General features: G+C 39.8%; 1 protein-coding gene and 1 pseudogene across 2 annotated transcripts in view; both read right to left on the bottom strand.

The window, feature by feature from the left end:
• Nucleotides 1-27367, bottom strand: part of SGCD (sarcoglycan delta) — a 1028538-nt gene that overhangs the window by 253892 nt on the left and 747279 nt on the right. The gene's annotated exons all lie outside the window — the stretch shown is intronic.
• On the bottom strand, nucleotides 21988-22452 carry LOC131756139 (histone H3.3A-like; annotated as a pseudogene).

Genomic DNA, 27367 nt, shown 5'->3' on the forward strand with positions numbered 1-27367 from the left:
TACTCCAGGTTTCTTTTGATTTCCATTTGCATGGGATATCTTTTTCCATCCCCTCACTTTCAGTACGTATGTGTCCTTAGGTCTGAAGTGGGTCTCTTGTAGACAGCATATATATGGATCTTGTTTTTGTATTCATTCAGCCAGTCTATGTCTTTTGGTTGGAGCATTGAATGCATTTACATTTAAGGTATCGATATGTATGCTCCTATTACTATTTTCTTAATTGTTTGGGGTTTGTTATTGTCAGTCTTTTCCTTCTCTTGTGTTTCCTGCCTAGAGAAGTTCCTTTACCATTTGTTGTAAAGCTGGTTTGGTGGTGCTGAATTCTCTTAGCTTTTGCTTGTCTGTAAAGCTTTTAATTTCTCCATCAAATCTGAATGAGATCCTTGCTGGGTAGAGTAATCTTCATTGTAGGGTTTTCCCTTTCATCACTTTACATATGTCCTGCCATTACCTTTTGACTTGCAGAGTTTCTGCTGAAGTTGTTAACCTTGTGGGGATTCCCTTGTATCTTATTTTTTGCTTTTCCCTTGCTACTTCTAATATTTTTTCTTTGTACTTAATTTTTGATAGTTTGATTAATATGTGTCTTGGTGTGTTTCTCCTTGGATTTATCCTGTATGGGATTCTCTGTGCTTCCTGGACTTGATTGACTAGCTCCTTACCCATATTAGGGAACTTTTCAACTATAATCTCTTCAAATATTTTCTCAGTCCATTTTTGTTTTCTATTCTTCTTCTGGAACCCCTAGAATTCGAATGTTGGTACATTTAATGTTTTCCCAGAGGTCTCTGAGATTGCCCTCAATTCTTTTCATTGTTTTTTCTTTATTGTGCTCTGCAGTAGTTATTTCCACTAGTTTATCTTCCAGGTCATTTATCCATTCGTCTGCCTCAGTTATTCTGCTATTGATTCCTTCTATAGAATTTTTAATTTCATATATTGTGTTGTTCATCATTGTTTGTTTGCTCTTTAGTTCTTCTAGGTCCTAGGTAAATGCTTCTTGTGTTTTCTCCATTCTATTTCAAAAGGGACAGCTATTTCCTTCTTGCTTGTATCATTTTGTGTCTTAAAACTGGGCTTGACTTTCCACCTCCCTGAGCATGCTGATGCTCAATTCCTGCATATATGTGCAGGCAGCTCCACCATCAGGTTTAACTTCAGATTTTAAAATGTCTGTTTTTATGGAGCAGGGCAGTAACAAATTTAGTATCAAAAAGACTCATTCTCATATGCCAGTTCTACTCTTTATCACCTATGTGACCTAAGCAAATCGCTTAAAATTTTGCACCTCAGTTTGCTCTTGTATAAAAAAATCAAAAAGCTACCACAGTGGATGGTACTATTTAACAAATATTTAAGTCACCTGGCATAGAAAGTGGCAAGCTGTAGGTATTTTATCAATGTTACTTCTCTTTTAGTTGAAAGTATAAAGAGGTTTGCCCTTCGCGTGCTCCATCTTTTTAGGAAAAAAAAAATCCTTCTTTATGGGTAGAGATTCTCGAGGCTAGGATTATTTCAGATTTTCCCCTTCTTTCATAATAATGTCATGGGCTATGGAATGAGTTCTTTAGTGGATCCAGACTAAAGTTCATGGACTTATTTCCAATAGGTCCAGGCCTGACATGTGGGACTCCCCTGACTTGATTTCTGTAAGTTGGAAAAACCTGGTTTCTGGGATGTAAATTTCAGACTAGTGGAAATATTCACAAAGTTTCTTTCTGTTGCCATAGATTTAATCTTTCAAATCCTGCAAAATAACATCCTGGCAGAGACAGCCATTCTAACTGGCATCAGGTTACTCCCTCTCTCACCTGGATTTAGCTCCAAAGTCTGGGTTATAGTCCTCTAAGCTCTGTCTGACGTGGGTAAAAATGTTAGTGGAGATGCCCCAAAGCTGGTTCTCATCTCCTGGATGATGTCCACTTTGAAAACTTGAAATAGAGAAACACTATAATGAGTAACAGGGTTTTACTGAAATTCAATACCTAGAAATGTGCTTGCTGTATCCATTATTATTTTTTTTTAAGTAAGATCAAAACCAGACATTTAAACAACCTGGCTAGCATGGCAGGTAGAGAAGAGTGCATCTCAGTTTAAATGGATGAAGTGGCCTTCAGCTCTTATTTTGAGGGTCACAACAACATACTTTACTTGCCAGACATCATGTCTGAAGTACTGGGCTTTACAGAGGCTACTGCTCTCAGGAGAGAGGTTAAGAAATACAGAAGAAAAGGAGGAACCTGAATTTCCCTCTGGGGTTGACTACACATAGAAATGAAGCTGCAAGATTCCTATACTTTCCCCTCCTTTCAGCTGTTGGTGGGCAAAGACAAAAGAAGAGAGGTAACATGAACCACCTTTGTAAGCATCAGGAGCCTGTAAGCATTTAAGATGGGCATACTGTGTCAACTGCAATTTGTATCAATTCTCTTTCCTCAACCTCAGGGTGATTCCTTTTCCCTCACAGTCAGACATCTAAGATTTGTTGCCTTCTAAAATGTCACCAGGATGATTCCTGTTAAATATCAAGCACGTATATAAGAAAAGGAAGAATTCTGTTGAAGACTAGTCCAAGGGCTTGGAGGCAAAGTCAGAAGAACACAACTTCACAGCAGCCACACCGGCCTTCTTGCTTGTGCTCTGAACACATAAAACAGGTCCAACCTCAAGGCCTTTGTACTTGTTGTTCCCCCTGCCTGGAATGATCTCCCCCAAGCTCTTGACACAGCTGGCTTCTTCACTTAATTCAGATCTTTCTCACACATGACATCCTTCATGAGGCTTTTCCTGACCATGCCATGCAACAGAGTACCCCTTGCTTCATCTATGCCCACGCACTGCTCAATATATGACATTGCACTTTTATTTACTTGTGTATGACTGGTGCTCCAGCTAGACCGTAGCTCCATGGAGAGAGGGACAATGCTTTGTTTATTGTTGGAACAACGCCTGACATATAATAGGAGGTCAGTCAATTTTTTTTTTTTAAATAAAAGCATTATCTTTGACAAATCACTAAAACCAAGTCATTGTGCATGAGCTGATCACAAACCCTAGGACTCCTCTCCCTCTCCTTGTCTTTAAAAATGCTTTGCTGAAACCCATCAGGGAGTTTGGGTTTTTTGAGCATTATCTGTCCTGGACTCCTTGTACTGTGCTTTACAATAAACGCTGCATTTTCTTTCACCACAACCCGGTGTCAATAGATTGGCTTTACTGTGCACAGGCAAGCGGATCCAAGTTTTGGTTAGATAACATATCTACATATAAAACTAAAGAATTTTAGAGCAAAAGGAATGTTAGAGATCACATAAGCTAACTTAGCCATTTTAACAGAAAAAGAAATGGAGGCTAAGGCTCTGGTGTGACTTGCCCACAGTCACACAAGTAGTTAGTGGCAGGACTACAGCCATGATTTAGTCTCCTGAATCCTCACCCAGTGCTCTTTCCACTTTACCTTTATGTTAGTACTGAACAATACCCAAATCTGTCAGACCTTCTGAAAGTTAGCATGGAACAAAACAATATAAAATGTCAAGCAATGAATTAAAACAGGGACCTTACCTCACTCCAGAGTTGTGTTTGCAGAATCCTAAAAATTTAGGTCATCAGAAAGAACGTCCCAGATATTTTAAAAATCTCAACATTCTTCCAATTATTTAGAATTTATTTTAGAGCCAGAAGGCCTTAGCAATCATTAACTACAATTCTCTAATATTACAGATGATGAAATACATCACAGAGAGGTTACTTTCCCAGTATCACACAGCTGGTCAAAATGAAGACCCAATGATTTAATAAAATAATTTTTATACTATTCTGTACAAGTGGTTGCAACTGTCTGAGAATATGTGTTCCAGGAATGCTTTGAAGAAACTCCTTATCATTCTAATCAAACCAAATGGACCTGCTAGCAGAAAACAGAGGAAGCCATGGGCACCTGGCATCCAGAAAAAGCATTCTAGAGATGATGTCATTCTATAACAACTGAAAAACAATTCTATTTTTCATCCAACAAGTGAAATATACCTAGGTCAAATGCAGTTCTCCTAACCAGTGTTTAATATGGGGTTCAAAGCACTGTGGGGACTTGCCTATAGCCTGACCCAGAGTAGACAACCTAATAAATTCTTGTTGGGTGGATAGATGGATAAGTGAGTGAACGGAGTAAATAAAAGGCCTATGGTAGGGCCAAGTGTATAGCTTTGATTCATGAAGCTGAGAGCTAAAACAAACACTGGACATGACAACAGACCAGCACCAAAAGACCCCAAGCTAGGCACCTTCAAGAGTGCCTCCAAACCAGGGGTTCAAGTTGAATCAATGGTTCAAATAAGGTTTATAAATTAATAACAATTTATATGGTGGGTGTGAAGGGGTTGGGGGGAAAAGGGAACAAATGAAAATCTTGCTGGGGTAATCTAACCATCCTTCTTAGGGAATGAATAGTCTGAAAAAGTCACACTTTGGACCAAGTTTTCTGAAATCACTTTAACTGGTCTCTGGCTATAGAGTTCTGGATAAATAAGCAATCTTGTCCCAACTTTCATGCTATCTGAATATACCTGGTAACCATCAAACTAAGACTGAAGCCAAAAGCAGTTGTGGGGTAAACTACTGTGGATGGGCCAGAAGGTTCAGAGTAGGTCAACTAGACCGTGATGTCAGGAGTGGATACTTACACTGACTGAGACAATCCTATAACAATCGGTTTCCATCAAATTCTAGAGGCCACTCACAGCATACATGGGTACAAATGTTAATAAAACTCGAGGCCCAAACTCCTGCCTCTTATATCCATCTAACTGTCACTGAAGGTCTGTAAAACACTACTCAAGATACAAACACCTCCAGCCCAAGTTTTTAACAGAAATGCATTTATCCTTTTGCTCAGTGGCATCTGCATGAAGTCAACCCTTCCCCACCCATCCTCTTTTCCTGGGAAATGCTCCTCCTATTCACCTGCACATCCCTTCTGCTAGTTCAGCAGGCCCAAATGCCAGTACTCTTTCTGCCTTCTTGTCCCCATCCTATTTTACTCCTGTGAGCACTGAAGGAACAAGAGCAGCCTTTATGATAAGGTCTTTTGCTTACTGTTTTATGGCCCTCAACCAATGGTTCTCAACCAGGGGTGATTTTGCTCCCTAAGTGGGCAGTTGGAAATGTCTGGAAACAGTTTCTGTTTTTGTTTTTTTTTTTTTTTTTTTTTGTGGTACGTGGGCCTCTCACTGTTGTGGCCTCTCTTGCTGCGGAGCACAGGCTCCCGATGTGTAGGCTCAGCAGCCATGGCTCAAGGGCCCAGCCGCTCCGTGGCATGTGGGATCTTCCCGGGCCCGGGCACGAACCCGTGTCTCCTGCATTGGCAGGCGAATTCTCAACCACTGCGCCACCAGGGAAGCCCTGGAAGCCCAGTTTTGGTTGTCACAATTGGAGGAGGGGGGGAGCTAACAGCACTTAGTGGGCAGAGGCCAGGGTTGCTGCTAAACATACTATGATGCACAGGACAACCTCCTACAATAAAGAATTATTTGGTTCAAAGTGCTGAGGTTGAGAAAGTCTGTCCTAGACCATTCAAACGTTGTAGGTCTCCACTTTCCAGCTGACTAAAGGGATAATACTACCTTCTCTGCCTAACCCACTACCTTGTAGGGAAGACAGACTGATAACATGCATGTAAGTGTTTTGAAAAGTATTTTATAAATTTACTTTTCTTTTTATCTCTTGATACCTCTTCAAATTATACAAAGAGTATTAAAAGCACTTATAATCTCACTCATTTACAATATTATCTTTGTATTTGACTTTAGAGAGGATATTTATTCTAAAGAGAACACAGAGTTTCTTATTTATCAAAGTCTAGTGAGCAAGCATTACTGTCCCTGTTCTGAGATAAAATAATTGGTGGAAGGAACATCTGACACTTTCATCAAGAAAAAAACAATGAGAGGTATAGTTACTTTGTTCACTGATTCGACAATCATTATTTGATGTTAATATGTGTAAAACACAATGAAAAAATATTATCAATCCCTTACAATATACCAGACAATGAGCTAAATATTCAATATACACTGACTGCTGGTAACAACCCGAGGCAGGTCCCATTATTATCCACATATGTAGATGATAAAACTAAGTCTCAGAAACAAGTTATTTGCCCAAGGACAAATAACTAGTAAATGATGAAGCTGAAATTTGAAATCAAGTGTGTCGAAGTCTAATGGATGGACTCTTAAACACTATGCCATACTGTGCTTGGCACTGAATGCATGTTCTAGGAGTTGGGAGTAGAAAAACAAAAAGGCAGATCAGCCACAAAGGCTGCCCTCATTAGCTAGCTGTCTCCTAGAGGAGATGAGACCTGAACATGAAGGGAGACAGAAGTAAGTGTCAACGATGGACCAGTTTTAGAATCCAGAATGGGATTCTAAAATTTAGAGCATAAGGCATGTGTATTCAAAGTATTGAAATCAGAACTAGGGAGAAAATAAAGCAATGGAAAGGAGGTGCCCAGGCAAAGTGGGTTCCTCAAGTGGAGAACGATGCTTGAGTATTTTGAGTACTCATAGAACTGCTCTCAACTCTGACAGGTTAGTCTACACTGATTAGAGAACTGTGATGATAAGACCAGAGCCTCTGGGTCACCTCATCCGTGGATAAGTTTCTTTTGTCACAATCCATGGCCATAGATTCAACAAAGTATGGCAAATGTAGTCGTGATTGATGCCACCCCTCCTCTGAAATGCAGAGCAAATGCCATAAATAGGCCATGGCATTGATTCCTGTGTTGTTGGGGAAAGCCTCGAAGTTCTTCTCAACCCTCTGCTCCAGGCCTTAATGGAGGTGATGGCATACAAAATGAAAATTATTTCATCTTTCTAGGTTTTTTTCTACCTGTAGGTTATACCTCACCTACAAAATACATTTGTAGGTGGGATATAAACAGCATTAGGCAAAGCAGGGAGTCTGAACATCATGGAGGCCCTGAGACATGACAGTTAATATGAAGGTCAAAAGAGAGGTCCAAATCCTTTTAGCAGAAGGTGATTTTACATTAAATTTAACAAGAGAGTTTACTATAACTGAGGACTAGATTTTCCTCCAAGTTTCCTGGCAGCCACAGCAAAAAGGGAAATGCTATTAGGTATCATCATTGTCATCTTCTGAAAAAAGGGAAGGCTAGAATTAGTTACGAGACATCCTTTTTTCTTCCTTTGGTGAGGGGCACACAATCACATAAGAAAGTTGCTGCATGATTCTTCATGTAAGAATAATTAAGTAATGTAATATACAGGTCATGTGTTTTAGAAAAAATGATTTGTGTTGATGATAATAGAGATTAATGCAGGGTAGCTGCATTGTGACATGTGCTTTTGGCCCTGAGGAGGCCATGTATGAAAGTGTGTGTATGTCTCACTTCAAATTCATCCCCAACACTGGATAAAACAGCTCAAGAGCTTGCTTTTGGAAGGTGGGCCTGTAGGGTCAGGAAACATTATTTTAAAAATATTATTCATAGACTTTCTAGCACAGTCTCTTGATACCTAGCACAGTGCTCTTTCAAATGGACAAGAGTGAAGTTAATTTGTAAAGTCAATGCATAAAGAGAAATTAAGTCCAAAAAGTAAAAATACCCTTGAAAAATCTCTTAAATTGCCCATAAAATATGGAATACACAGCATTTATATAGGACGCCATACATATCTGCATAAAATTTTATGATGCTTACAGTAATGTATATTATAAAGATTACATAAGAAAGTATTGAGGACATTTTTTTAGAATATTCTTTTAATTAATTTATTTAGGTATCATTGAGCACATTATTCTTAATTACAAGAGAGTCTGCATAGTGGAAGTGGCATGATTTAAAAGTACATTTGAAATAATTTCTCTGTATAGACAGGTCTAAGTCATATATGTAATCTGGAATTTTTGAATAGCCACATTACAAATTGAAAAGAAACATGGGATATTAAATTTAAGAATATTTTATTTAATCAACTATATCTGAAATACTGTCATTTCATCATGTAACCTTTTTTTTTTTTTTGGTGCTAAGACTTCAAAATCTGGTGTATATTTTATGTTTACAGCACATCTTGATGTAGATAAGCTACGCTTCAAACCCTCCATAGCTTTACATGTGGCCCATGGTTATCATATTTACTGTATCACACAAGTGCAGATTTAAGCCTTTTCTACCTTTGGCATTTCTTTCAGTATTTTAATTTCTGAAAACTTCCAACAAGAACCCCAGTCACTGTGATCATTCGGGCTGCGGTGACCTGCGCAATCTCTTTCACCTCACACAGTATTGGAATCTAATACTTCCATCCCTTGGATTGGGTCTTGGCTCAGAGACTGATATTTCAGGCAGCACAGCAGCCAAGATTTCCCCAATTCAGCATCTCATTAAAACCTCAATAGTCAGACAGCTAGGCATGGCAGTGGGAAAGGAGGAAGTTTCTACCTTCAGGGGCCTGGGACCAGATGACCTGCTCTGGGGGCTGTGTGGCTCCTAGTCACCAGGCACAGTGGTCCCAGCAGGGGGTCCAAGCAGGTGGTATGTGGGATAAGTTGGAATTAAGGAGGCAAAAGGAAGCATAGGACCTCTTCACAGACTTGCTAGTAGAGACCAAGGGGATTAGAGAAAGCTGAAATTGGATCCTCACCCTGGTTTCTGCACCCAGGTTTGCCACTTCCCCCCAGGTACTTTTAGGAAATACACCTCTTCAGCAGACTTTTTTAATAACTTGCCTTTGGAAGGGATCTGAACTTCACTGTAGAAACATTTCCATTCTTCTTCTTCTCTAAATTCCCGTGAGGGAAGGTACTGTTATTATCTCCCTCTTTTGACAGATGTAGATAAGAAAACCCCAGGCTCATGTAGATCAAGAGAGACATAATAGCTGAAGTTTCAAACTAGGTGACAGCAGATGTAGTTTTCTGGATGCAGGTAGTGTTTCAAATAAACCATAAAACAAAACAAAACTCAAGCCATTCAAATTGTGGGTTTCTCGTAAGATTTAGCAAAAAGGCTCAAATTCCTAAATGATTACAATTGGCTAAAGCTGAGTAGCCATTTTCCTTTTCACATGGTCAGAGGCTCCAGGCTCAGATCATCACAATCCCCTGACCACTAACAGTCTATCTCTGTCTCTCTTTATCTGTTACTGGCCAGTCCTTATAGTTTTAAAGATTGAGGCTTTAGCTTAATGCATCAGAATTTAAGAGTGTGTACATTTTTTTTAAGTGGATGAAACTTTAGGCTATAAGAATAAAGGCCTCACGGTGAAATTTCAAACACCAATATTCTAGGTGAGAGAAAAATACTTATTTTTGTTATGAATCTTCCCTTTACTTCAATACTATATCCATTATCCTAATCTTCTCCCCAGCATTATGGAATCCATTCTATTATGATGTATTCGATTTGTCAAATGACAAAACCAATGCTGAAAGAGGTTTAGAGGTATGTTCAAAACCAGGCTCATATAACACTATTAGTGGAAGGGCTGGAATTAGCTCCTAAAGCTATCTTTCTATTACTTGATAGTATTCCTCTCAACCAATTCTCAGGGAATATTGTGACATTTTACATACATAGTGTTCTGTAGGTATGGCCTTTCAAAGCAATAAAATCTGAGTGTTAATACCTAATGGGCCTCTTAAACCTTGAGCAAATTCCTTAACCTTCTCAGATTTAGCTTTCGGAATTTCCTAAAAAGCACAACTGATTTTCAGCAGTGGAAATTGCGAGGAGAGTAAAGCACCCAGCATTATTCCTGGGAGAGAGTACAGTTTCAGAAAATGTTGATTTCGTTCTCTCTCCCCTCCAATCTAGTTAACTAAATACGCTATTAAATAAGTTATGGTAATGATCCACCTACCTTACCTGGTAGAAGCCGTGCAGTTTAGGTAGAACTGATTCCTCTCTCAGTTCCAAGGAAAGATTCTGACTGACTCAAACTGGTCAGGGTCTTCTGATTCCCCTTGCACAGTGATTGGCTCATATTGGGCTTGAGAAATAAGTTAGTCCAATCAGAGTGAAGCCTAGGGTTTTTAAACAAAGTGGGGGGAGGGGAGAGAAGCTCTTTTATGCTGTAAATGTGTGGTATGCAAATGTGATGCCTGGAGCAGCTGCTTCCATTTTGCTATCATGGGTGAAACCATTTGAGGAGACGCCAACTAAAGAGAACCACAAAACAGGGAATCCCAGAAGAATGGAATCAAAATTTTAATCAAAGCCATACTTTCTCTGGATTTTTCTATTACCTATCAGTCAAGTACATTCTCTCTAATTCCGGCAGACTGTTGTGTACAGTTGAAAGCACTCTTATGGTGCTTCCCTACTGACTGCCAAGAGTATTTGTGTTAGCAGCTTGTCTTGCTGTTGCTTCAGCCATCCCAATGGGGGTAGAGAAGAAGTATCAGGCAAGATAGCTGGAAGGCTGGCCCTTCCACCCACAGCGGCTTCTGCTAGGCCACTACACTCATCAAAACAGCAGCTGGTGGTGTCTGCTTTGGATTAAAGTTATAGCAACTTCATATATTTGGGTCAGAGTAGGTTACTACTTCATGGAGAGCATTGGGAAAACCAAGAGACCAGATTCTGGCACTTAATATAATATCAGTCAGTGACCCACGAGTGGGTGGTTTGCATGAACTGTGCCTTCCACCTTCTCTAGAAGAACACAATTAGACAAAGGAAGAGGAGGAGTGAAGCCATGCCAACACTTTTGGAAAAGCCAGGGCTGACTGTTTCTGAGTGCCTTTTCTGTCTTGTCTATTTTTACGCCATTGTGTTGGGGTGAAAAGGGAGCTGTAGGGGTTCTTGGAGTTGTGATCTTGAGTAAGATACTACAATGGACGTAAGCAAAAGGAGTGCATCCTCCTCAGGTCTTAGTGCCTTAAAGTCAAAGGCAGGGGTCCCCAAATCAAATGCCCAAAGAGGCTGGGTGGGTGAATTTAATGAATGAAATGGACCCACAGGTGGAGGCCTGGAGAGAGTGCAGACCCTGACAGGGACATAGCTGCTTAGCTCCATCATGCATTTTTTAAGAAGAATCTTTAAATTTATTTTTTTAATGTAAAATTATATTATTTAATTTTTTTTTTTCTCTCTCTCTCCACACTGAGAAGATCGAATAAAACACTTGAGTGGGGGGGATTTGACTCTCAGGCTAAAGATCATTGAGGAGCTGGCTGGATTACCAGAAAGGATTAACAGGTGGCAGCTCTTTGCTCCCAAGGTTGGCAGATGGAGAGCGACTGAGCAAGATGCGGAAGGTGGTTGGAAGACTGCAGTTCCTGTGAATGGCTTGAATACAGACACCTCAGGGGACAGGTTTCCAATGGATGGCTACATAGATCCCTGTTAGGACTGAAGCTCACCTCAGTAGTCTTGGGAGCTTCCACAAAATTTCTGTGGCTGACAGTAGCAGTGAGGGAGCGGAGCTGCCTGCACAGCTACCTGATCTCATAAGGACCTCGCTGGAACAGGGTTGACATCACTAGTGACCATCCTCAGGGCCTGTGGCTGAAGCCACCTCCTGGCTTGAGGAAGGGAGCCCACTCATATTCCTGATATACGTACATTGCTCATCAATCTCAGTGAGGGTCCACTCAGAAATTAAAGAAAGATGTATAACAAAAATAAAGAAATCTGATATGCCATGGAGTAGTCATAGCTGTTACTATAGAAACAGTTATTTCCACTTGATGGTTGAGGTGAGGATTAAAATTGCTATTCAACACTCAAAGTTCACAGAGCTAGTAAAGGGCAACATTTACACTTGAACCCTAGACTCCAGTCTCAAGTCTCCACTGATCCATGCTGCCTCTCCCAGTATTCCCTGTAGTTCCCCCTTTTTCCTATTTTTTACTATTTTGTACACTCTCTAGATGGTGGTGGCAGTTTGATCCAGAGATTCCAAGAGCATTTGATTAAAATACTATTTTTTCTCTACTATCTGTTAACTGTCTACAGAAATGATTATTCCAGAGAACAGTCTTTGAGAAATACTGCATTATGCAGCATTTGACATGGAAAATATGTGATTTAAAGGTAAATTTTCACTTCCCATTTTACCTCCATTACTATTAGTTCCATTCATTAAAAGAAAATTTAGATGAAGTGTCTATGTCTATATATTCACATTTTTTGGTTGCTCTTAAATATTTTTAAACTGCGCCCTATGAAATCCTGAGTCCAGGTATTATGTAATCAGAACCATTTTCCAAAAAAAGCTTTTCAAATTGTGAAATACTATGTGCTCTAAAATATGTAACCAAATTGCTGCATAGTTGCTTAATCTTTGGAGGTGACTGAGTGATGACACCAAAGTCCAATGCCACTGAAAGAAGAAATTTTTCCTTTTATTTCCTGAGAGAAGGGGGCCTGCCACACCATGCAGGGCAACATGGAGAAGCACCAGGTTTGATCAGAGAAAAAAGCAGGAGTGAGGGGGTAGCCTAGGCCAGAGCCTTTATTGGGTTTTCCCCAGGAAAGGCAAGGTAAAGCAGAGTAAACAGTTTAGGATTGGCTATTTGCATAATTCCAGGGAGCTTTGTTATAGGGGTGGCCTCAGTTTGTCTGATACCTGACTCTGGGATGCTTTCGGGCAGGGGAAATACTGAACTGGTGTGTAAGAGTCAGATAAGCAGGTGGTAGGGACTATAGACTTGGGATTGCATGTGAAAGCTGTGCTCCTAGGCAAGTTGCTGTTACCATTAGAAATTACAGTTGATCCTGGAACAACACGGGTTTGAACTGCAACTGCACCAGTCCACTTATATGTGGCTTTTTTTTCCCCAATAAATACATACTACAGTACTACATGAGTCACCATTGTTGAGTCTGCAGAGGCAGAACCATGGGTAGGGAGGGCCAACCAGAGTTACATGCAGATGTTCAACTGTACAGGGGTTGGTGCCCCTAACTTTGGTGTTGTTCAAGGGTCTGCAAATAGCCTTGGGAGGGAACAGTCTCTTCCTGGGCCTGTAAGGCCCCCAAATGCCAGACCATCAAGAATAGAGAAAATAAGAAACTATAGTCAATACCATTGGTTCTGTGATAAATGGATGCCAAACAGACAAATACAAAAATCGAAAAACACACATTTAGAAAATCCTGGCCATCAGCCTGGAAGTTGTCAGTATCAAGGCAACAGTGAGAGATCCCTACAAAGTCCTCCTGAGATAAAGTCCCCATAACACAGGCCAAGTGCAGAGAACACTGGCACCAACAAAAATAGTACTGGTCAAGGAAGACTCTTCTCTCCTTTTCCCTCTTTTCCCTGGAATTACTGAAATGAGATTGTTTTAGTGACTTGATTTGTCCAGATGACTCATTGTCTGAAAGTGACCAGAAAAGCCATGGGGCCTGCCCTACATTCATCCAAGGTCAGGGGAAACACTGGGTATACTGGGTGGGTTCTAATGGGTTCTATTGCATTTGGGAGAATAACCTTGCTGTTTGATAGCATCTTATGAGTCTCACTTGCTTTGTTGAATGTACTGGCTCCACCATAGTATAACACAAAAATATATACATATTAAACAAATGCCATATTCTGTTGGTTCCATTCTACTCAATGGGGCTCAACAGTACTGAAGGATTCCTTAAAAGTAAAAACAGAATATAGAAAGAATTGAGTCCAACACACTCTCTCAAACTACTTTTCAGCTCATTTAGCACTGACAATTGTATGGGTTTCCTTTCTTTTTTTTTTTTTCTTCTTAAGTTCACTGAATTAACACTCAATGTCTAAAATTGCTGTTGCTTGCAGTTCAAGGATATTGGAAGTTCCAAAAAAACCTTCTTGTAGGCCAATAAAATATCTTTCTCTAAAAAAAGAAATCCCTGCTGAGATCACAGTACTAAGATCTATTTTGGGACAAAGCTGTTACTTAGATTGGTGACACCAACTGGTCTGGATGTATATTTTTAAAACAAAAGGATTTAGTTTACCTATCAGACAGTACTTGATTGGGATTCCCAGAGTCATCATTATATGAAGCTGCCAGGATGGGTTCCTCTCTAGGGTGACAATTTTCCCCTACAACGATCCTGCTGAAGAAGTCGGGGATTTCCTATTCACTGCGTTCCAATTCCCCCACGTACATTTAGCCACAGAAGCATTACACTATGCCCTATTTTCTTGAAGGCATTCTTCTTTTTTTTTTTTCCAGCTTAAGATATGGTTCTTTTATGCCCTGATCTCAAAATTAATTCCAACCGCCTCTCTTTAGAAGTTTTAAACTTTAACTCCCCTTATGGCCATGTTTGAGTATAATGATTACACCAGAATTTAGTTTTTCTGGATGTTAGGGGTAAGAAATAATGATTACTGCATTGTTTATCTCTTCTAATCACTCCCTTTCTCAGCTCTTCTATCACCTTTATTCTGCTTCCACTTTGGCTATGCACACCTAGTTCATATCTGGAATGCTTTCTTTTCATTATCGTATGGAGTTTATGAATTTTTCAAAGATTAACTCAAAACCATTTTTACTGTGTTAAAATGCAAATCACAGAAATGTAACTGGAAGGTGCCAGCAGATAGGCAGACCTGCATATCCCTGCAAATCCTGTGCCGTCTTCCTGAACCGCAAGTTCAAGAACCAGCCACACAGGGGACTACTTGGAAGTGATCCAGTTCCTGGACTGGTTTGCTGATAAATCACATGGAGACCTGGGCTAGCCAAGCCTTCTCTGGCATTAGTGATGAGGAAGAGGCCACAGCTGACTGCTGCCTTCCGGCAGGGCAAATCACAACGAAGCAAATGGATTGCCTCTCTGCTTTCTCACTCTCACTCAGACCCCTGGGGATTTTCACCTTCAAGCCCCAGTGCATCCCACTCCAAGAAATGAGCCACCCCTTCTCCACATCTTTCTTTTCTCCTTCTTTCTGCCTTTCTCATGTTTGGCCACTTCCTCCACCAAGTGCTTCATCGCTCCTCTTTCTATGCCCCCAACCCAATCCTCTAGGATTCAAACAGGCCTCCTCATAACTGACATACTCAGTCGGGTGCCTGAAGCTGCCAAAGAAATATACACTCTTGCAGAGGCCTTCAGGAGTTGTTTGCAGCTCTGCTATTTTGGGGACTGTTTGCTTTGTTACAGCAGGACTTGCTAAAAGTGTCGGCTTGGGGGAGGGACTGGAAGAAAATGGGAGTCATAGAGTATCTTGTCTCCTCCTATCTTTTGGATGGATTGAAGTCCTTTTGGAGAGATGGGCTAGAGGAATAAGGTGACAGAACTAGTCAGAACAGATTTCTAAATAAGATATGGGCTGCTTTGTGGCCCATAAGAAAAAATAAAGAAGGCACAGAGCAGCAAAGAGATTTTTCTTCCTCTTCCATGTGGATCCCAGATGTGCTCTGACCTCTTCTGATACCACCAGCCTTGGGAGAGCTCATACCCCACCATCATGCTGAAGACATGCCATGACACAGGAGGGACACCTCTGAATGGGGCTGTGGGCCAGGGAAGTCAGCTCAGTCAAGAAGGAATACAGCTGGGGCAACAGTGGCTGCAGTTGAAACGCTGATTTGTGGGGACAAGGGAGTTTGTGGATGGTTAACTGGTGGGGATACTGTTTAGAGAGGCTAGCTTGCAGTAATTAAGGCACAGAGAAACTGTGCCCAATATATTACTGGTGTAAAAAGGAAGAAGGGGGCTTGCTGTATTCTCAGAGGCAGGTGGAACCTGGCACATTTTGCAAGTTAATGGTGTGGGAAAATCATAGCTAATAGCTATCATTCATTTAGCACTTACTGCATGCCAATCACTACACTACAGTCTTTCTCTACATGCATTAGCTTGTTTCATCTTTATAACAGCTCTCTAGTATCAGCACTATTATCATCAGTATTTTGTAGTCAGGGAAACTAAGACTTGGAGCAGTTTAGTAAAGTCCTGAGGTCAAACAGTTTGGAAGTACTGAAACCCTGAGACCCAGTGTGTGTATATCAAGTTAATGCTACCCTAACAGCACAGCAAAACTAGGCCAAATGGACTCTGGGCACACATTGAGCAACCCTCCTTCCTTATATCCTGAGTTATGAGGTTCCCTTCCTACCCGTTACCCCAATTTTCCTTTTAAAAATCATCTCAAATTAGAGAGGTCACATCTCTAATTTGAAGCAGAAACTGGTTTCTGCTTCAATCAGGACCCAAGTTAAATGTTTCCTTTCAAATCCAGCTGGCTGCTCTTTCTGTGACCAGTTGGAGCAGCACCCGCCTCACCAGAGAGCTGCTGGCAGGGCTGGGGTGGCCCATGTTCAGGACTCCCTGGCTGGCTGCTAGCAAATGCTGTGTCAAAGAAATGACACACACTGCCACGGCAGCGCGGAGTCCGTTCAAGATGCCTAGAGAAAAGGAGTGTCTGCAGCCAGGCCTCAGGTTTAGAGCCAGGATGAGCACAAAAGCACATAGGGCAGCCTCCAGAGTGTTTGAGGGAGATCCTGACACATGGTGCTTGCACGAGGCTGAAACATTTCCAAGAAGAGTTATCTGGGACCACTGAATTCCACAGTGACTAGCACACAGTTTTTCCACCTGGTACTATGGACATTTGGGGCCTGACAGTTCTTGGTGGCAGGGGCTGTGCTGTGTCCTGTACTCTGTAGGGTGTCTGGCGGCATCCCTGGCCTCAACCCACTAAATAGCTACCACATACCGCTCCCCCATCTCTCCCCTAATTGAGATGACCAAAAATATATTTGGACATTGCCAAATATCCCTTGGGGGACAAAATGACCCCCATGTGAGAACCAGTGCACTTTCTGATCTTGACAAAACCATGGTGTTATAGCGAGAACTGAGTTAGATTAGAAGTCAGGAGATGTGAGTTCCAGCCTCCATGTAGCTCTCGCTGGCTAAAAGACCTTGGGAAAGTCACTGTTGCTCTCTGGGCCTCAGTTTTCACATCTGAAAACTGAAGGAGCTGGGAAAAATCTGGGGTTGTTCCTAGAATGTGCATGAAGTTTCTAATACAAAAAGCAACCAAAAATATCTAGCCACAGTTGAAAACTGGTGTCCGAGAGATTCACACTCATCTAGTTTATTTATTAAATAGCTTATTTCTTAGCACATAGCACTCAAAGCCTTGTGGATATGACAGAAATGGTTCAAATGTGATATAGATCAGTGTTTCTTACAAGATGGTCAGCAGACCGTCACCTGGAATGCTACTTAAAAATTCAGATTCCTGGGCTTCCCTGGTGGCGCAGTGGTTGAGAGTCCGCCTGCCGATGCAGGGGACGCAGGTTCGTGCCCCAGTCTGGGAGGATCCCATATGCCGCGGAGCGGCTGGGCCCGTGAGCCATGGCCGCTGAGCCTGCGCATCCGGAGCCTGTGCTCCGCAACGGGAGAGGCCGCAGCAGTGAGAGGCCCGCGTACCACACACACACACACAAAACCCAAAACAGATTCCTCAGCTCAAGGCCAATTCTAATGAGTATCTGCAAGATAACGCCTGAAAATCTGTAATTTAATAAAGTCCCTGGGTAATTCTTGTGCATATTAAAGTTTGAGAAGCACCGATGTAGGTGATACTCCCAAGGAATTTACCATTATTTGGACAGAAAAAAAAACTGTAAAAAACTAAAAAAAAACCCTTTAAGTAAAGGTGCTAATAAGTGCTGCAAAGTTTCTGATAAGGGGAGGAAATGGCAGAAACAGTCACTCAAATCTTCAATGAGATCTTAGTTGGGTCTTCCTAGTTGGAATTATCCAATTTAGGCACTAATTAAGCGAAGTTCATGTTATTAGAGGACTTTATTTGAATCCCACCATCCATTTTATTTTCTTTTTTTATTATAAGAACACTTATATACAGCCAAATGCAGAGATTATAAATTTGTAATTTAACCCATTTTGACAAACATACAGACTCATGAAGCTACCATCTCAGTGAAAACTCTCACTCCCAAAGTCCCCAGGTTTAACTTTCCGTCATTTCCTACATCCTACAAACAATGTTCTGATTTCTATCACATAGATTAGTTTTGCCTGTTTTTAAAATTCTTATAAATGGAATCATCCATTATATACTATTTTGTGTCTGGTTTCTTTCACCCAACTTAATATTTTTTTTAGAGTCATCTGCATTGCTATGTTTGTTAGAAGTTCAGTATATATATATTTTTAATTACTGAATATACAGATATACATCAATAAATCCATTCTTTTGTTGATATTTGATTATTTCTGCTTTTCAGCTATTATGAAAAAGCTGTTATAAATATTATTTTAAAAGCACCTTGTGAACATGTATTTTAATTTCTCTTAGCTACTTAGAAGCAGAATTTCTGGGTATAGAGTACGTATATATTTAACTTTATAGGAAAATACAAAACAATTCTGCTATGTGGTTGTGATATTTACATTCTCAGCACCATGTGATAGTTCTACTTACTGCATACCCTTAACAAATGGTGTAATCAATCTTCTAATTTTAGCCATCTAGGATGTGTGGAATACTATCTCATTGGTGTTCTAATTTGGATATCCCTAGTGACTAATGATGTTAAGGACCTTTCCATGTGTTTATTGGCTATTCATAAGCTTTCTTTTGTGCAACATTTAAGTCTTTTATCTATTTTTTATTGAGTTGTCTTTTATTGTTAACTGTAGCCATTCTTTATTTATTATTGATATAAACCCTTTCTAAAATAAATGTATTGAAAATATTTTATCTAAGTCTCACACTTGCTCTTTCATTTTTCTAATGGTGTCTTCTGATAGGTGGAAGTTTTTATTTTGATGAAGTCCAGTTAATCATTTACCCTTGTATTTTGGGTACTTTTTATGTCCTAAGAAATCTTTACCTATCCCAAACTCATGAAGATAATCTTGTATGTTTTCTTCTAGAAGTTTAACAGTTTTAGCTTTTAATTTTTAGTCTATGATCCATTTCAAATTAATTTTGTGTGTACTACAAGGTAGGAACTGAAGTTTCCTTTTTAAAAAGAAATAAGTTTGTTTTTTCAGTACCATTTGTAGAAAAAACTTTCTTTTCTGCAATCAAATTGCCTTGACACCCTTGTCAAAAATCAATTGACTGTTTATGTGTTGACTATACACGATTGAGTCAATTTTTGGATTTTCTATTCTGTACTATCATTCAATTTGTCAATTGTTTTGCTAACATTATACTGTCTTGATTCTGTAGTTTTATTTTAAATTAGGTTATATGAGCTCTTCAACTTTTTTCTTTTTCAAGATTGTCTTGGCTATTCTTACTCCTATGCATTTTCATATAAATTCCAAAAATGTGTCAGTTTCTATAAACAAACACAAAAAAAGCCTCTGTCATTTTGATTGTGATTGCATTAAAACCACAGATCAACTTGAGGAGAAATGGAGAAATGGCATTACAATAATATTGATTTTTCCAGTCCATGAATATGGTATATCTCATTTAATTATGTCTTTTAAAATCTCTCTCTTCTAAAGAATAGTCTCTCTTTCATCCCATGCAGGTCCTACTGTGTTTGTCTATCATACTCATACTCATACCTTAACAATGGGCAAGAAGTCACCCACTTAATATCACCCAATTAATTCCCTCTTTGAGGAATTTAAATTTGAAGAGCTGAGCTCTTCAGATTCAGTGTCCAGAAAATAAGGTTTAGGATTTTTTTTACTGAGCTCTGCAGAAGTAATCTAGCTCCTGCATTTCTGTAGACTTAAGTTGTTAAGCTTTTCTTTTAATTTAGTAATTTACCCAATATCCTTCAAACATTTCCTTAAGTAAGGTAAACTGTTGCTTCTTACACTAGAGTAAAAAACTCTAATGCAACATTTAACATTGCTACAGATGAACACAATTTGAATCAAATTAATCCTTATGATTGTTTTGAGATTCTCTATGTTGGTTCATGTTCAAATGCTTTGATATGATAAAAATTTGTAACTTGGCAAAAATGTCTTTTTGAGAAAATTCAGAGTAAAAGAAATGATAGGAAAAAACTTCAAAACATCAGTCACTTTATGAGTTGTATGGTAATCATTCAGTTAATTAGAGACATAGCCTGTGGAATAAATCTCTTTTAATATTCTTTTCAAATAATATCCCAGAAGTGAGCTGAGAAGTTCATGGTGAGCATACAAGTATTTTCGTATTTTCTCTTTCTTACAAGGTGCTCAAGAAATAAATGAATTTGAATTTGGAGAGAGCTTGTTCACATCCAGCAAGAGGTTATTTCCCCATAAACACCAATTTCTTTTCCACAGGCTCTCAGCTCCCTAGCCTGGCTTGGAAGTACTGTATGTAATTTATAGGTAACTCCCTGGTAAAAGCTGATTACTTCAGAAAATATGACTCTCTTTATAACCAGCATACTTTCTGAATTTACTAAAACAATATGAACTTGGGAGACTCCAGAACTAGCGGCATTAGAGACCTTTGCTTGAACTGCCATGTCCGTACTTCTCTGAATTTGTTTTTCTACAGAGCTGGCACTCACAGCATCTCTCCTTAAAGCAAGTGAGTCAAGTGCTCATTACTAGCAATAGCTATTAGAATCATTTCTGTTTTTGCAGCTGCTTTCAGTCCCCACCAAAAGGATGTCTAGGTGTCACTTGATACCAACCTGTGAAAGGACTGAACCAATTAAGAAACCAGGTATAATTATGAATTATCCTGGGGTTATGGAGAGGACTAAATGGCATAATACACATAAGCTACTCTTCAGAAGATTACCTGCAAAATGGTAAATACATATTAGCTACTGCATGTTCTCTTTTTTACCATAACTGGGTGATCACTACCCAGAATCATTAAGGAATATGTCAATTCACATATATTGATTTTCCCAAGTATTGAAACTCACATCTTTAATTTCATCCTTTCATGTAAAAATCAATTCTTCAGTATCTGGAAATCTCACTAAAATACATTGCCATACAGCTTTGGCTATCTCCTTAAATATGGTACACTAATTTAAGGGGATAAGTTCTTGATAACTTGGATTATCATCATAAGCAATTATAATTCAGGCTACAAAAGATGTCCTCAAAGCATATGTGGACTGTTTGTCTAACGACGTGGCTTGTAAAGCCATTTGGTTGTGGATCCCTCTGAGAAGAGAATAAAAGCTATGAACCTTTACTCCAGAAAAATGCACATATGGACAAAAAATAAAAACGAAGAAAAAAGCTCTGGTACACACAGTTTTAAGAAGATTCATGTGGTCTTATAGGTCACCATATGTCTAAGAGGACCCCCAAAACACATGCCTCATACTAAGCAATAATGATGGTGATAAGGAGGAAGGGGATAAACCTCTACAATATGCCAGCATTTTGCCCTATGCTAGGCAGTATGCCACGCTTCATAAGCATTACCATATTTAATATTCCCAGCAGCCTTAGGAAGTATATTGTATTTATGCCCATTTTTCAGATGAGGAAACTCAAGATCAGAAAAATGTGCAATATAATACAGCTAACGATTGAACAGAGGGAAGTTTTAAATTCTAGATCTCAAAGTTTTAGTGCCTATGCTTTCTAGGCCCTCCCTTCTCTGCTGCCATTATTCCCAGGAGTGACTATTCCTACTTCTAACAGGAATTAAAATGTAACCATTCATTGAGCACCTATTTCATGTCTGTCAATGATATAGGGTCTTTATATGTAAAATCTCAGTTAATCCTCTCAGTTGCCATGCACAGTGTATAAATAGGCATTTTTTTCCAGAAAAATTTAACAGGTTTATTTATAATTGTTATAAAGTTGAACTGCTGAAACTTGTTCACTGAAACATTTTGACTTGCATTAATGCTTTATGTCCCCGCATTTATATTAAAAATTCACACACAAATGAAAATGGAAAAACTGCCAATACCTGATTTCTGTCCCCCATTTTTCCACCTGCAATCATATACTTAGGTACCTTTTGACCCCACGGGCGGGGGTGGGGGTGCAAATCTAACGTTCAGAACTACCAATAACAGGAAGGGAAATTTTTTTTTTTTTAAAGAATGAAATGTTTCCCATCATAGTGGATTCTTAAGCACATTCTCCACGTATGCGGCGTGCTAGTTGGATGTCTTTGGGCATAATCGTTACACGTTTGGCATGGACAGCACACAGGTTGGTGTCTCCAAAAAGGCCAACCAGATAGGCCTCACTTGCCTCCTGCAAAGCACCAATAGCTGCAGTCTGGAAGCGCAGATCTGTTTTGAAGTCCTGAGCAATTTCCCGCAACAGACGCTGGAAGGGAAGTTTGCGAATCAGAAGTGCAGTGGACTTCTGCTAACGCCTAATTTCACGGAGTGCCACGGTACCAGGCCTGTAACGATGAGGTTTCTTCACCCTTCCAGTAGAGGGCGCACTCTTGCGAGCGGCTTTTGTAACCAGTTGCTTCCTCGGTGCTTTACCACCGGTCGATTTGCGGGCAGTCTGCTTTGTACGAGCCATGGTATAGAGACCTCCTTACCCCCCTTCTCCTTCTGCTGGAGCTCAGCGAGCTAGAGGCGGCCCTGGCGTCGGAGAGCGACAGCGGCGCGGCGGAGGCAGCAGCGAACACAATTCTAAATAGGTATTTTTAACCCTACTTTGATCATCACAAAAACTGAGACTTAGATGAAAACAACCTTGCTAACACCATCGAGAAAATAAGTAGCAGACTCTGGATTTGAGTCCACATTTACTCCTACTAATAGGGAAGAACAAATCTGATTTCATATTAGATCTGTTCCTTTTGCTTTAACCTTTGCGCTTTGTTGCCTGTGCTTAGTCATGCTGGCTCTGCACCTTCTGTAAAAGAATGTTGCCTATAGCCTGAAATATGCAGAAGAGCCTATTCTCGGGCTCTGACCTTTACCAGTCCATTCATATAGAGATTAAAAAGTTGCAGAACAGAGAATAACACTTGTCTTGTTGGAGGTTTACAGGAACATCATGACCTAACCTATGTGGACAGCTGTAAGAACAAAGGATTCCTATTCCAATAAGTCTGCAGCAACCAACCACACCCCTCCTTCACCTTGACTTAAAACGTGCTTTGCTGAAACCCTTTGGAGATTTCGGGGTTTTGGGGGCAGAAGCCACCCGTCTCCTTGCATGGCCCTGCAATAAACCTTTCTCTGCTCGAAACTCAGTTTGTTCGGCCTCATTGTGTGTTGGGCATAGGAACTTGCATTCTGTAACACCACAGGCTATGTCTTTCTCTTTCCTCTTACTTCTAGGAGCCACTATTTTATATACAGAGCCAACCAATTTAGCTATTTGTTTCCTAGGCCAAAGCTAATGAGAACTAAAGTTCTGGCTTCAGGAGACTGAAGAGGGCTTTCCTCTCCAGTCACGTACAGATCTTCAATGCATGGGGTCATGCCCACATCTTCAGGGGCTCACAGTTCTTTGTACTGAGCAGAGGCTTAGTCTTCGGGAAGATCTTTTTGCTCCCCCTACATAATTATTAAATATCATCTGTCTTTAGGCAACTGCCTGATTGGGCCCGGGAATCACAGGGAGAGACCTTCTACAGCTGCAAATTTCAATGGAGAGTTGAAGAGCATAACTAGGTACATTGCCATGTGCAATTTCTGTTTATGGATTTGTATAAGTATACATGTTGATCCTCAATAGAGATTGTTTGTTTTATGAGTGTTTCATTTTCCCATACAAGGTGGTCTCTGAGAACATCGAGGTGTGACCACAGCATTCTGTTATCTCATGCTTGACTTATTTTGTACAGTGCAGAAAAATGTGATGACTTGGTTCTCATGAGATGAATCCTGAATAACCGAGACTTTAAGGGGTTCTTCTATTTGGCTATCTGGAACACCCCAAAGGCTATCACTTATCTCTTCTCCCTCTTTTTCACATTCTCTAAGGGATGGTTTATGGAAAAGTCAATGCATAAAATTAAAGTTCATTTCAATAATAGCAATAATTATTAGTTTAAGTCAGGAATCAGTAAACTAAGGCCTAGGAACCAAATCCAGCACGCTGCCTGTTGTAAATAAAGTTTTACTGGAGTATAGTCATGCCCATTGGTACATATGTTATCTATGAGTGCTTTCACACCGTAGTAGCAGATTCGAGTAGTTACAAAAAAACAGAGACCACCTTGGTCTGCAGAACTTAAAACGTTTATTATCTGGCTCTAGGCAGAAAACTTGTGCCAACTCCCAACATGCTTCCCAGTGTCACTGTGCTAAGTGGTTTATATACACTAGGGCCCATTGTGACTTTGTGGCGTCCTAGGCACTTTTGCCTTTGTTGCCCCCTTTTTCATAAAAAGCATTCAAAATTATATTTGATGACTGCATTGTTATGAACATAAACATATTACATATTAAAATGTCTTCTTTGGCTTTAAATTTCATTTTTTCTTCTCATTTTAAAAGAAATTAAAATATTCTTATGGTGCTCCAGAAGTATCATGGGCACCACACCGACTGGAAGGAAATCAGCGCTGCCTACATCATAAGATTTATACTCCTCAGCAACCCCTCTTCCAAATAAGAGGAAACCAAATCTTAGAGCATCTGAAGTTCTTCGTGTAAGACCACAGAGCTAGTGAGATCCCAGACGCAGGTCCTGCCTGGCCCAGGAGGGTTAACTCTTAATCAAACTCTTAATTTGCCATACATTTTCTCTGCCTTGCCTCGTCCTGAAGTGACTGTGGGAAGAGTTAGGTAAATGACTCCAGAACCACCAGAAGTGAAAGAAAAGCTTTTCCATGAAAGCACTCAGGCTAACTAACTGCCTTATGGTCCTCATTATTCTTAAAGCTAGTAGGTAGTTTAATTAGTGTTTGTCAAGTGTTCTGAAAATAAGCAGTTGTGGACAAGGGTAAAATATATTTGTTTCTTGGAATGTTTTCTCTCCCTAGAGTCTTTACCAAGAGTCTAGATGAAATGACTGACTTTGTCATTTAGTCCTCTCTTCTAGTTCCCCACCCAGTTGAGGAAACACTGAATTTTTTTAGTTGTATCTCTTCACTAAAATATATGACTTGGCATTTTCACATGCAGAAAATATTGAAAAATAATTTAAGCTGCCTTCCTGTGTTATCTACAACTTGTGTAGGACATTGCTGGCTGCACAAAAAGCTCAGGAGGCTGCACTGAAATGAGAGATTGGAAAGACATTGTCCCAAAGTGAAATGAGTAAGTATATTACTTTCTTTTTCTTTACAAACACAGACAAACTAAGAGCTTCTGAACAAAAAGAAAATGTCGCTTAGCATGGAAGCCTGAGCATCTAGAGGGGCAAGTACAAGGGACCGACCACCTGCTGTAGAAAGTGCTAGGGCTCAGCCAGTCTCATCACTGCAAACAGTAACCAGTATCTGAGTGCCATCATCTCAAGAATCCCAGGAATGTCCTCTCTCCAAAATCCCTCTCCATCCAACTTCTCTGAATTGTTTGCTTTTGGATCAAGGCTTTGAACTGATTATATTGGTGCCAGCTTGAGGGTAAGGTTGTGAGAGTATGGGGCAGGTCACAGTTAAATTTTGATGTGGGTTATAGAGAGAAAGAAGAGGGAGAAGTCTTAGAGATATGGGCCAAATGGGAAAGGTGAAGAGATGCTCATGGAGGCCTCTGGGGGAAAATAGCTTGAATACTTCATGACTCAGGGAATAAGAGTTACAGAAGGAAAGATGGCAACGTCGTGTATGTTTGTATTTAAGGAAATGTCTAGACATAAATTTTCCCAATTTCACAATGTTCCTATGAAAGTTACCACAACTAATTGTAGCAAGTTGCCGCCCAATATTTTCCTAAGTTGACATGCTGCATCAATTCCTTCCACTAGGATACAGAAGTATCCTTTACTGTCTCCATCCTCAAAATATGTTAGGTAGACCAGCAGTATCACCATCACCTGGCTCCACCCCAGACCTACTGAATTAGCATCTGCATTTTCACTGGCTTTCCAGTGACTGACATACACATTACATTTTGGGAAGTATTGTCTAAGGACACACTTGAAGCACTGACCTGTTAAAAGGTAGGTGGGTGATTTCCTAGAGAGGATCCTACAGGTAGTAACACTGACCCCTTCTGACAAACATATTGCTTCCTGGTCACAGCACTGTGGGTGAACACCCAGTAACATACAATTTATTCTCAAGTTGCAGCTAAGATACTGGAGACTCTGCTTTAAATACAGCTCAACAATGTAAAATGTGCAGAATGACCTTATCTCACATAGCATTTCAGTTCAACTGCAGAAAAATGCTATAATTAATGTTAGAACCAGGGAACTGTTGGAACTTTGACTTTAAAAAAATCAATACCAATACAAAAGACTTTCAATTATTTGGGGGCCAAAACACCTCTGCTACACTCTACCTACTCCTAAATGTCATTACATTATTTGACAAATATAACATGGAACATTCATGAACTTTGATGTGTTGTACAAGCCATATTTGCTCAGTGGGAAAAGATAACTGGGGGAGGAATTAAAGCATTATTCCCAGTTTGCTTCTAAAAAAAGGGATCTGGTTAATCAAGTACTCTTTCTTGCCACTGCTTTGATTTTTACAAGAGTATTTAAGAATGCAACCAAGAAAAAATTCCCCATATTTCTGTATATGTCTATTCTCAAAATGCTTTTGTGTATAAAATAGTGGTCGGGAACACAGATTCAAATCTGTTTCTTCCACTTACCAGTGGTATGATCGGGGGGAAAACTATACAAATTTTCTTAGTCTTAGTTTCCTTATCTGTAAAATGAGTATCATAGTAGTAGCTATTTTGTACATCTGTTGTGAATTTTAAATAAGACAGTACATATAAAGTGTTTAGCACAGTACCTAGCACATAATAAGGGTAGCTAAAATTTACCTACCATCATCATCATCATCTGCTAAGCAGTTTTTATTACACTCATTTTGGGTGGAGGAAGTGAAACACAGACAAGGTGACTGACTCATGTAAGGTTATGTGCTTCTGGGATGTGGAAAACAAAGATCTCATTTCTTCCTTGTTGTTTCCTCTAGTAAACACTGCACTGACCTCAATGCAAACCACACCATCTCCATGGAAATTCATCCAAAGTAATATACAGTCCAGGTGAAAAGTTATACCTCCAAGCCTAATGGTCATTGACCCTTCTTACAAATTGGTCATTTGCTAGAGAACCAAGAACTGTATATTCGCCCCTCAAGAGAACTTCTTTGGGAAAAGTTAACACCTTTTCTTTGCTGCTGTTAATCATGTTTTACTCTGATGATTCCCAGGGATGGTCACATGTTTCCAAAGTGAGAATCTTTCCAAGCATACGGAAGCATTTGAAAGAAGAGAGAATGGGCTTACTTCAAGGCTAATTTTTCTCAAAAATAATAAACTCTTGATGAATCAGGATATAATTAATCAGAATTCATATTAA

This window comes from Kogia breviceps, chromosome 4, assembly GCF_026419965.1.
Source record: "Kogia breviceps isolate mKogBre1 chromosome 4, mKogBre1 haplotype 1, whole genome shotgun sequence".
In the NCBI taxonomy this organism is placed as follows: domain Eukaryota; kingdom Metazoa; phylum Chordata; class Mammalia; order Artiodactyla; family Physeteridae; genus Kogia; species Kogia breviceps.